The sequence below is a fragment of the Papaver somniferum genome, chromosome 10, assembly GCF_003573695.1.
Source record: "Papaver somniferum cultivar HN1 chromosome 10, ASM357369v1, whole genome shotgun sequence".
In the NCBI taxonomy this organism is placed as follows: Eukaryota; Viridiplantae; Streptophyta; class Magnoliopsida; order Ranunculales; family Papaveraceae; genus Papaver; species Papaver somniferum.
In genome coordinates this window covers 36647361-36658450 of record NC_039367.1, presented here as the reverse complement: position 1 = coordinate 36658450, position 11090 = coordinate 36647361, and positions in this window count along the sequence as shown.

Sequence of the window (11090 nt, the reverse complement as noted above, 5' to 3'; positions counted from 1 at the left end):
CTAAAAATAAACAAACAAATAAAAGAAAATTACAAGTCCAAAATAAGAAATAAAGAAACTAAAAAAAAAAAGTCCAAAAACAATATCTTCGATTTTCTCCTTTTTTGGCAAGTTCGACTTTCCACGTTTCGCTTCAAGCTAATCCTGCACAACAAAAACAAAAGTACCAAAAAATAGAACAAAAAATCTAAAAAACAATAAAAATAAATATACAAAACCTAAAAATAAAGTAAACCTAAAACCTAAACCTAAATACAAGTTCGCGTCGGCGGCGCCAAAAACTGGTGTAGTTTTTACAGTGGTAAATAGAAGGTTCGTTGCTCGGACTTGGGAAGTTGTTGATTTTAGACTTAATTAAAGAAAATACTAAAACTAGCAAAAATATGTAAAAGAAGGTAACAAGAGTAAGAGTTACTGGGACTCAGGATTTCACTGTTTCTCATGTTCATGTGGTTCAGAAATTAATCCTAAGATATTTATGGCTCAAATAATAAAATTTATTGACTCTTAAAATTTGCCAACATAGATTTTTGAAAACAATGACTGTATATCTAAAGTATGGGACATCAAATCATTTAAGCTAAGCATGATCCATCAATTTAAATAACAATCATTCAATAAAAATCATAAAACAATTATAAACAGTGCAAAAAGTAGATAGAAATTAATTCAATTTACCACATAGATGATATCCAGCTTCATCCGTCATCCCAGTGATGGGGTTTAGCTCCACATGGTGAAAATACACACAAAATATTTATTCATGGCTCAAAAGTGTGTTTATAATAGTGAAAAGAGAGAAGAGTAATAAAAACAGAAAACTGCAACGTTTATAAGTGTTGCGAAGTTACTGTTATAATAAACGATAAATCAAATGTGTTGCAGAATAATGACTGTTTTATGTGTCTGTTCTTCGTGTTCTTGAGAACGACGCTTGTCTTCTGTCATCTGCAACTCTTCATCTTCCTCCTCACTTGTTGCTGCTACAACTCCTCTGTAGCGTTTCGTTCTTCACAGAAACCACCCCAAACTCTCGATATCCTCCTCTGTAAGTATCACCTATTTATATATCACCAGTCGAAAATCTCTCAAAAATCTTTCAATTATCACCTCTGTTTCTTTTCTCTAAACCACGGGATCTTTCCATTTTATTCCTTCTACGCGTCTCTGATTAGTTGTATCTTCTCCAAACTTGGTAATATGAATCTTACGAGTATATCTTCTCCTCTGTTTACTTGAACACTTCCTTGATTAAGAAACTACCAAAGCCTTAACTCGAGTTTTCCTTTTTTGAACGAAACTTGATAAGGAAATAGATGATTCTTCCTGTCCGAATCCATCACAATCCCTGTTTTGTCGAGACAGGTTTTTTCCAAACAATTCCCATGAAAAGTCCGACCAAATCTCTTTTTAAATATCGCCTGAAATTCCCGTGAGTATATCTCTTTGTTTCGCTTCAAATTAATAATTAGGCCCTGATTAATCGAACTAAACACCCATGCTAGCCCTGCTTATCCCATACAAGTCCAGCCCAATCAAACTTGGTGATTGAATCTCTTAAAATCACGTCCATAATCAATCCAAAATAGTTCGCAGATGTGAGCTTATGTTCCCGCCAATTTTCATTTTCAAACAAAGAAGATGGGTGTGCCCAATCCAGAGTAGGGGTGCGAATAGCAATGTGAGTGCCCCTTAGTAATTCGGTTACCCCTTATCCACTTATGGGGTCCCTTTAGTAATTCCTCAAGGGGGCGCAACTATCACTTTTCAAGCAACTTTTCCCCCAAAAGCTTATTTCTCCAAAAACACCTGCAAAAACGTAAAAAGCCAAAATAAGTACAAAATGAGCACTAACAAAATAGATAAATGAGATTAAAATAGACACATAAATGTGTCTATCAATCAATCTTGTCTATAGTGTCTTTAGAGATTTATTCAAATGCCAATTATGTTAGAGCATAGCTCGGTTGAACTCACCAAGCGTTGATATGTCAAGTTTGGTTGTCATATTTTAGTATCAAAACTCATCTAGAGTCGCTTGATTAAATACTAGAGTCAACTTCGTTTAGGTTAGATTACAAAGTCTGGGAATGTTGAGACGTACAAGTATTACCCGAAGACCTGAAGAATGAGAAGAAGTAACGACTGCAACGAAGACATCATCCTTCCATTTGAGGTTAGTAATACTGACTTGACTTGTTTCCATTCCTAACGTATCTTTCAAGTTGTATTATATTGAAAACATAACTTGCAAAGTTGTTTATATATAATACTCTAGAGATTGGACTTGGTCATATCATTATGATCAAAGTGTTAAGGAATCTATTGAATTACGAAGTATGAACGCTTATCTTTTGGAATTTCGTAAATACGACATCAACATAATCTTTGTATTTAGTTACTTGATTATGTGTAAGCTATAGGTGTGTGTTAACCGAAATTCATCACGTATGAACAAATGTTCATTAAGCTTAGTCATATATATTTCGAGAACTAATTACCAATATAAACTTGACTCTAAATTCTTGATATGCTTGCGATAGTCTAATTAGTCAGGCGACAACGTCTCAGAAATAGAAAGATTAATAATATAACTTAAGAAATAGGTGGTTCAGTCTTCACTTACCTTTTGTTAAAGAAGTTCTCCAAAATTTTCGGTTGATCTTCGACTTCAAATGGTAGAACGCGGTGATATCCGATTCTCAACTACGTACTTTTATCTTAATCTGAGACTTAACTAATTGTAGACTAGAAATCAAGATATACTTTTGATAAACTAAATTTGAAAACAAGCTTGATATAGCAACACTTGTGAGTTTGAGCGAGCAATGCTCTAAAAATCTATCTCTTTTTCAATTTTAGTTACAAAACTATCAATACATATCGATTAAAAAATAAAGATTTAAAAACTCATTGAATCCATCATGCTTGATTTCCTTGGTTTCTTCAACTCCTTGAATTCTTCGATGCTTCAAGTTGCAACTATTTTGAATGTGTTCAACTCTGCATCGTTGTTATTGAAAATACGTAGGGATAACAACTTTGAAAACAAATATTCTCAATCGTTATTATAAGGAAACATAGTATTATTATCTTTTCCAAAGTTCAATTGTATCACAACTTCGAAGTAATACTATGGTGATATGTTTCTCCCCCTTAAGCAATACTTACATCTTTTGCATAATATGTGAAACCTATAGATATTGATTCACTTCCCCTAACATAATGATTTGTAAACCATATGTAGTGCGAAACTACTAGTTAATTCTCCCCCTTTTTGTCAGTAAAAATTGGCGAAGGTACGAAAATCATGGGATCGTAATGAATTCAACCAAAAGATACTTGAAGATTTAAAGGAATTACATATCAACTTTATTTTTTAGATGATATCACAGAGTATGAAATACTTAGCGCTCATCTAGAATATTTAAGATACAAGCATCCCCTTTAAATCCCAATTTAAGAACTTTCCCCCATTTGATATCATTCCCAAGAGAACAACATGAGTGACCTTACTTTTGTAAAAAGAAGGATTTTGTCGGACATTAACAAATCACATGGATTTGTATCCTAAACATCGACATAAATTTATCTTTGCGCCAGTTACGAACAAAGAGACAATTTTAATAGAATTGGCTTAACATAAAAAAACTTACGGAGTGTATAGTGCGGTAATAACACAGAAGTGTGATCACGAGTAGAACGATACTGCGAAAAATTCTCAAATAGTTTGTTCTATTTTCAGTTTACAAAAAAACATAATAGATTTAACTTCTGAGTATATATGAGATATCAGTTCAATTTACAAAAAGTAAAGGACATATGTATCTCATAAGACTTTGCAACATATTAAATCAATAATGATTACATATTGCAAGTTCATCTTCCAAAAACTCTAGAATTTAAATAAATGGATCTAAAAACATGCAAGATGAAAAACGTTGGAAATAGCTCGTGTAATCACAATTTGTGCTATACCAAACCCAAGTTAGCCTTCACAAAAGCAAGAATAAATTCTCACAAGAAGTTTCCTAGAAAATAGTTACAAAAGAAGCATAAGATGCAAGGGTTACAGATTATCTTCATTATCGAAATCACCCAAAGAAGCTTGAATCTTATCTATTTCGTTCCTGATGTCGGGAAATTTTGTAGCAAGCACACAAAACTGTTTTTGCATACCTTTTACCTTGGATTTAATCTTACAAACATCCTTGTGAATTTGTTTAAGAAGACTCAAGGTTGTTAAATCACAAGAACCATAAAGGGGAGAAATAGATGCCCTTTTTGTTTTGTTTTCGTTCATTCTCATACGTTTGAATGTACTTCCACGAACCAAAGTAGGAGTTCCAATAGATTTTCAAATTGGACCATTGGATAATTCTCCACATATGCGTTCGATAAGACAAGGAAACCCCAATTTCTTGTTGGATAAGGTCATTTTTCCATTTGTTGAATAATGCATCCACATATGTTAAGACCTTGAGTACCCATTTAAAGAAAGTAAACTAACTCCACAAAGTCACGACTCTAACAAGCATCTTCTGTCGTGGATGGAAAAATGTTTGGAATACCAAACTTTCCATATTTCCAACAAAACTATTTCCACAAAGATTGAGAGAAATGGTTTCACAAGACGGATTTTCTCCTTTTGGTCTAGGAAAAAAAATCACCCATAGGAATTTTGGTGATTCCTGAAATTAAATTCTCGATTTACTTCAATCTTATGTCTTCCAATCATGGTCTTAAAGCACAACTTATCAGGATCAACATAAAAAAATGTTAGCATAAAATACCCTTGTAAGTGTGTCAAATCCTTCACCGAAACCATTGAAAATGTTACCAAGATTTTACTTATTAAAACAAGATAAATCATCACAAGGAAACATATCCTTCTTCCAATTTCTTCTCTAGAATAAAATTTTCTAGTAGAAATTTTCTCATAGGTTTCTAACAATCTTTATGAATAAAGATGATTCTACGTTCCTCTTTGAGATCTAGTTCATAGACCTCCTTAGACTTAGGTTTTTTACTAACACCTTTAGTTCTTCCCATACTTATGAATTATAGTAAATTCAAGATAGAAGAAAAGGATGGATCTTACTTGGAGGACTCCTTTGTAGATGATTGCTCAATTAAACTCTGTTAGAGCATATCTCGGTTGAACCCACCAAGCGTTGGTATGTCAAGTTTGGTTGTCATATTTTAGTGAATCAAAACTCATTTTAAGAGTCGCTTGATTATGTACTAGAGTCAACTTCGTATAGGTTAGCTTGAAAGTATTAGGATATGAGACACTACAAGTATTGCGAAGACTTGAAAAAGTGAAGAAGTAAGAAGCTACAACGACAACATCATCCTTCCACTTGAGGTTAGTGATATTTGACTTGAACTGTTTCATTCCCTAACGTATCTTTCAAGTCGTGCATATTGGAAAAGGTACAAGAACGAGATCATAATGAAATTTCCGTAAGAGACATTTCATGACTAAAAGAAAAAAAATACATACCAACTAATTTAGATGCAATCATAAAGCCGAAGCTAAATGCATTCATCAAGGAGTCTAAAGATACAAGATAACCCCTCTAAAATTCCACAGCCGCACACCCCTCAAGATATGACCATTAAGCACAAGTTCAAAAGAACTCTACCCCATTTGATGTCATTCCCGAGAGAACAACAACGAGCGACCTTAATTTCAAAAGAAAAGAAGGATTTTTATTGGACACTAAAACTATAAGAATGATTTTTATATCCAAAAAACTCAATCAAATTAATCACAAGTAAATCCATGATTAATTGAATCGGAATACGCAACCAAATTAAACACAAAATGTGATCAATTTAATTGATTATGCTCAACATAAGTAAACTTACGGAGCTACGACTAAGTTTAACCATAAGGAATGATTAGCTTAACCGTTCATATACTCAACACAAGAAAAACTTATGGAGTAATAACTAAATAACCAAACAATATGATTAATTTAGTTCATAATGCTCGACATATAGTACCTTACGGAGCAACAACAAAGCCAATCAAAAATAATCAACTTGGTTGTTTAGTGCTCAACATAAGACACATTACGGAGCCTCACAGTATTATATAAAATATGGATCAGTAAAGATCAATGTTGTGGAATACACAAGGATTCATTCTATCTTCCATCACTATTCGCATAACGACATTCAATAAACATAATCCTTGCAAACAAAAGATTTTAACCTATCTTCCATCAAAGATTGACAATATAGGCTTAACTTTTGTATTTGTCAAAAGTTCATTCATTCTTTAACCAATACATGAATATGAATCACAAACGACTTTACTTTTGACAATTTATGGGACAAACATAGTTCACGGACCTAAACACCAATATCCCATAACAAATTGCAATATATAAAACCATAAAGATTAATACTGCAAAAATCATCTTCCAAACAAAACATGAAGATGAAAACGTAGGCAATAGCTATGTGTCAATACAATAATGGCTATTCCAAACTCTAGTAATCCTTCTCAAAAACAAGAATAAATTCTCATAAGAAGTTTCCTAGGCATCAAGACAAACTCGTAATGCACATATAAGATGATTTGTCCTTAGAGGGTAGAATCACTATTTTCCGCCCGGATTTACACCAAGAATAGCTGCCAAAGGCATATAAAAAGATTTTCTTAACAAAGAAGAACATACAAATTCATCAACGACCATGCACCATAGTTCACATAAAATGATTGTGAACATTCAAGAATCCCATAGTAATGTGTGTTACTGCCCATTCTTGAACTTCCTTCTTTGTGATTCACCAACAACATTCTTGTAAAAGCTACAATGAGCTTATAAGAGTAGTAATCCAAGAATACAAGTGCCCAAGTCCAAGAGAAGTGGAACAAGTGCAACGAAACGGAGCAAAACACTCAAAAACAAGAGACAGGACAATTACCAATCTTATCTCATCCAAATTCAGAATTTCTCATCTCCATTTTGAAGAGAAATCAAAGAGGAAGAGAATGCAAAAATAATGAGGTCATTCCGAGTTCGGACGAATAAATTATGGCCAAAACAAGTTTACCGAATATCGACGTCTACATGCAAGTATGCATACGGGTTTGCAAACGAATTTTCATGACTTGGAGCAGTTTGCAAACTGGTTATGCGAACTTAAACCCATGGATTTTGATTTTAAATGATTGTATGCATACTTGGTATGTGTACCATGAAGTCCAAACATCCCGAACTATTATTTTCAAACCTAAAAATTTAAGAACCTTAAACACAGATCAAGTTAGGTAGAAAAGAATGATAAGAAAGGTATGTGAATCATTATAAGTTCTCTAAGAAAATAAAAGAACAAATCTTTCTCAAGTTTATAGACATACCTTTTTAGATGAATCCATTTGAATTCTACAGCCTTACCAAACATAATCTGTGCGCCCTAATTTTCGTGCTTCCCTCACCGTATACATGACAGGGCATTCCTTGGTGAGGATACACTTACAACACACTGAAGTTGTGTTGAGGTGAACAATGTCTTTCTCACCACAAGTGACTTTTGTATTATCATGAAAGAGATCGCTTTTAGAACCTTTCACATCCAAATACATCTTCCCAAAGAACTCTTTAGTTCCAGCACAAGGACACTGCTTTCTCCATAGTCATGGAACTTTCTGGGAGATCATTCCTTTTCACACTCAAAACATCATTGGATTTCTTTGGTATCCACTTTTGAGTGCGTTTAGGAACGACTGAAACCTTCTTCCCATTACTCTCTTCAAGATTTTCCGGAAGAGAATTGGATTGACTATTCTTTTGCAAGTTAGTCTTTCTCCAATTGGGAGCATCAGATATTGTCTTCTTCTTTACGCAATTATCCTTTTGATAACCATTACGATTGTGAAAAAGGATTCGTATGACGTTTATAGCAAAATCTAGGCTTATCACATCACTGATTCCTTTGTCTAAAGGTTGAACAGTTACAACCTGTAACGTTAAGAGGATTAGTCTTAACGTATGATCTTGGTTTCACAACTTCTTGTGATGCCCAAACAAGAACATCATGAAGTTTCTCATTCCTTATACGGAAACGACATCTCCTTTTCAGGTGATCTTTATTTCCGCAATAGTGGCAAACATAAGGAATGTTCTTACCTCGATCTGTATGTGCTGACTTTTGAGGTTGATATACTTTGCTCTTTCGAACCTTAACTACCGGTGAAGGTATTTCACTTTTGACATCATTGGAAACCTCTTGTTGAGAAGAATCACTAGCCTTGACAAATTTTACCTCTTTGCTAATACTTGGAGCATCTATTCCCTCATAGCCCAATCCCCGTGTATCACGATGAATTTTACTTGCTCCTAGCATAGTGGTTAATTTGCTTGAACTAGTATTGAACTTTTTAAAGTCATCTTCCAACATCTTGATTTTATCAAGAGCAGTAGCTAAATCATCCTCAAGGCGTTTTTCTTGAGCGAGACAAGCACTTTCTCTGTCATCAAAAATAATTTGTTGAGAGTTAAACCTTGCTTCAGATTCTGCAAGTTTCTCTTCCAACAAAAATTACTTTTGATAAAGATTATCACATTCAAGTGCCTTCATACGTAGGTTTTCCTCAGAATCCTTGAGGATCGATTCGCAAGAATGATTCGAAAAATAAACACCTGCGTAACATCTTCTCAATTTCTTGTTTTCTCGACAGAGAGGAGTCAGAAGAGGTGAGACATGAGAAGTTGTAATCTTCTTCATATTCCACGAATCCAAAAACTTAACATACTCTGAGACTCCTCATCAAAATCTCTATCAATATCCGAATCACCTTCATTAGAAAGTTCATCCAAATGTTCTCCTAGAAGAGTTTTCCAATCAACAGTTTTTACATCAAGAGAATGCTTAGATATTGACTTAGATGTGACAGTTCTCTCAGGTGAATCCAATCTTTTAGAATCATCTGGTAATTTCTGAACTGGTACGTTATTAGAGATAGACTCGTCCATAATCAAATCGCTACAAACACAGACTTATAAGGTCTTTAACGTGTTTGCCTGCTCTGATACCAATTGAAAAAGCGGGGGTCTAACAACACCACCCAATATTTCTCTTACCAATCTGTATGGAATAACTCTGAAATACTTTCTAGAGAATCAACTAGACAGTCAGACTAAATCTAGGTAAAAGTATCTCAAGGAGTTAATATCTGTCTCTTGTTTTGATTTATTCAAGCTAATAGAAATCAGCGAGTCCTAATCAAATACAAGGAATAACTCGGATGGTACCAAAGACCAATATCCGAGGATCAATCAATGACAATCAACAACCAAAGGTTGGATTGCTCTAATTGATGATCTAACACACAACCTGTATTATTTCAATTATAAAGATAAAACAATATAATGCGAAAATTGAAATAACACAGACACCAGAAATTTTGTTAACGAGGAAACCGCAAATGCAGAAAAACCCAGGGACCTAGTCCAGATTGAACACACACTGTATTAAGCCGCTACAGACACTAGCCTACTCCAAGCTAACTTCGGGCTGGACTGTAGTTGAAACCCAATCAGTCTCCCACTGATCCAAGGTACAGTTGTACTCCCTACGCCTCTGATCCCAGCAGGATATTGCACACTTGATTCCCTTAGATGATCTCACCCACAATTAAGAGTTGCTACGACCCAAAGTCGAAGACTTGGTGACAAACAAATCTGTCTCCCACAGATAAACCCTAAAAGGTTTTGTTCCGTCTTTTGATAGTAATCAAGGTGAACAGGAACCAATTGATAATCCGGTCTTATATTCCCGAAGAACATCCTAGAGTTATCAATCACCTCACAACAATCTTAATCGTATGGTAGCGAAACAAGATGTTGCGGAATCACAAACAATGAGACGAAGATGTTTGTGATTATTTTTCATATCTTGCATATCAGAGATGTCAATCTCAAGCCAATCAATATGATTGTACTCGTACGATAGAAGATGCAAGATCAGATCACACAACTACGACAAAGTATTATCAGTCTGGCTTCACAATCCCAATGAAGTCTTTAAGTCGTTAACCTGGTTTTATAAGAAGAAAACCAAAGGTTAAAGGAGAACCGACTCTAGCACGCAAACTAGTATCACACATAAGGTGTGGGGATTAGTTTTGCATTTATGCTAGATGTCCTCTTATATAGTCTTTCAAATCAGGGTTTTCCATTAAGTTACCTGGGTAACAAAGCAATCAATATCCACCGTTAGATGAAAACCTGATTTAGATTCAAGATAATATTTCTCAACCGTTAGATCGAAAACTTAGCTTGTTACACACAATTGAAATGCACGCTTCTAGGTTTGTTAATCGTACCCAAACGTATGCACTTGTTGGTTCAATAATAGTTAACCAAAAGGTTATCCATATGAGCATTTCATATCAACCATGTTCTTCTTCACCATAACTAGTTCACATGACTCAAATGAACTAGTTACAGAGTTGTTCAATTGCAAAGAATTATTATGCAACTACACAAGACACAATTGAAGTAAAGATGATTCGATTCACTCGAATCGGTTCATGAACTTTTATAGCCACGTTTTGCAAACTGCATTCCTTAGTCTTTTTAAGTTTAAGTTCAGAAATCATCTTTATATATATAACCTCCTTAAGTTCACAAACTTGGTTCGCGGACTTAAGTTACTGGGCAGAGTTAACAAACTCCAGCAGAAATTCTCGGGATGAGAACTTCGCCGGTTCGCGGAATGGGTTCGTGGACTGAGTTCGCGGAATAGTTTGTCAACTTCAGCAGAAATTCTCGGTTTTGAGAACTTTGGCAGTTCTCGGAGTTGGCTCACGCCATTCTTCCGGTTATCTTGATCAACAAAGTTCGCAAACTTTTGTTCAAGGAATAGGACTTATACATAAGTGTGTTTCCACAATAATGCTTATGTCCACATTGGTTGTGTAATCTAAACTCTCATTCCAATCATTGAAAAATTCTTCGTCAAAGCAATTTTCAAAGTGATTGAAACATATCATGACTTTCGTCACTAGGTAAAGATAAACTTGGTCGAAGCGAAAAGTTTACTGACACATATTTCGAGATATAGATAGG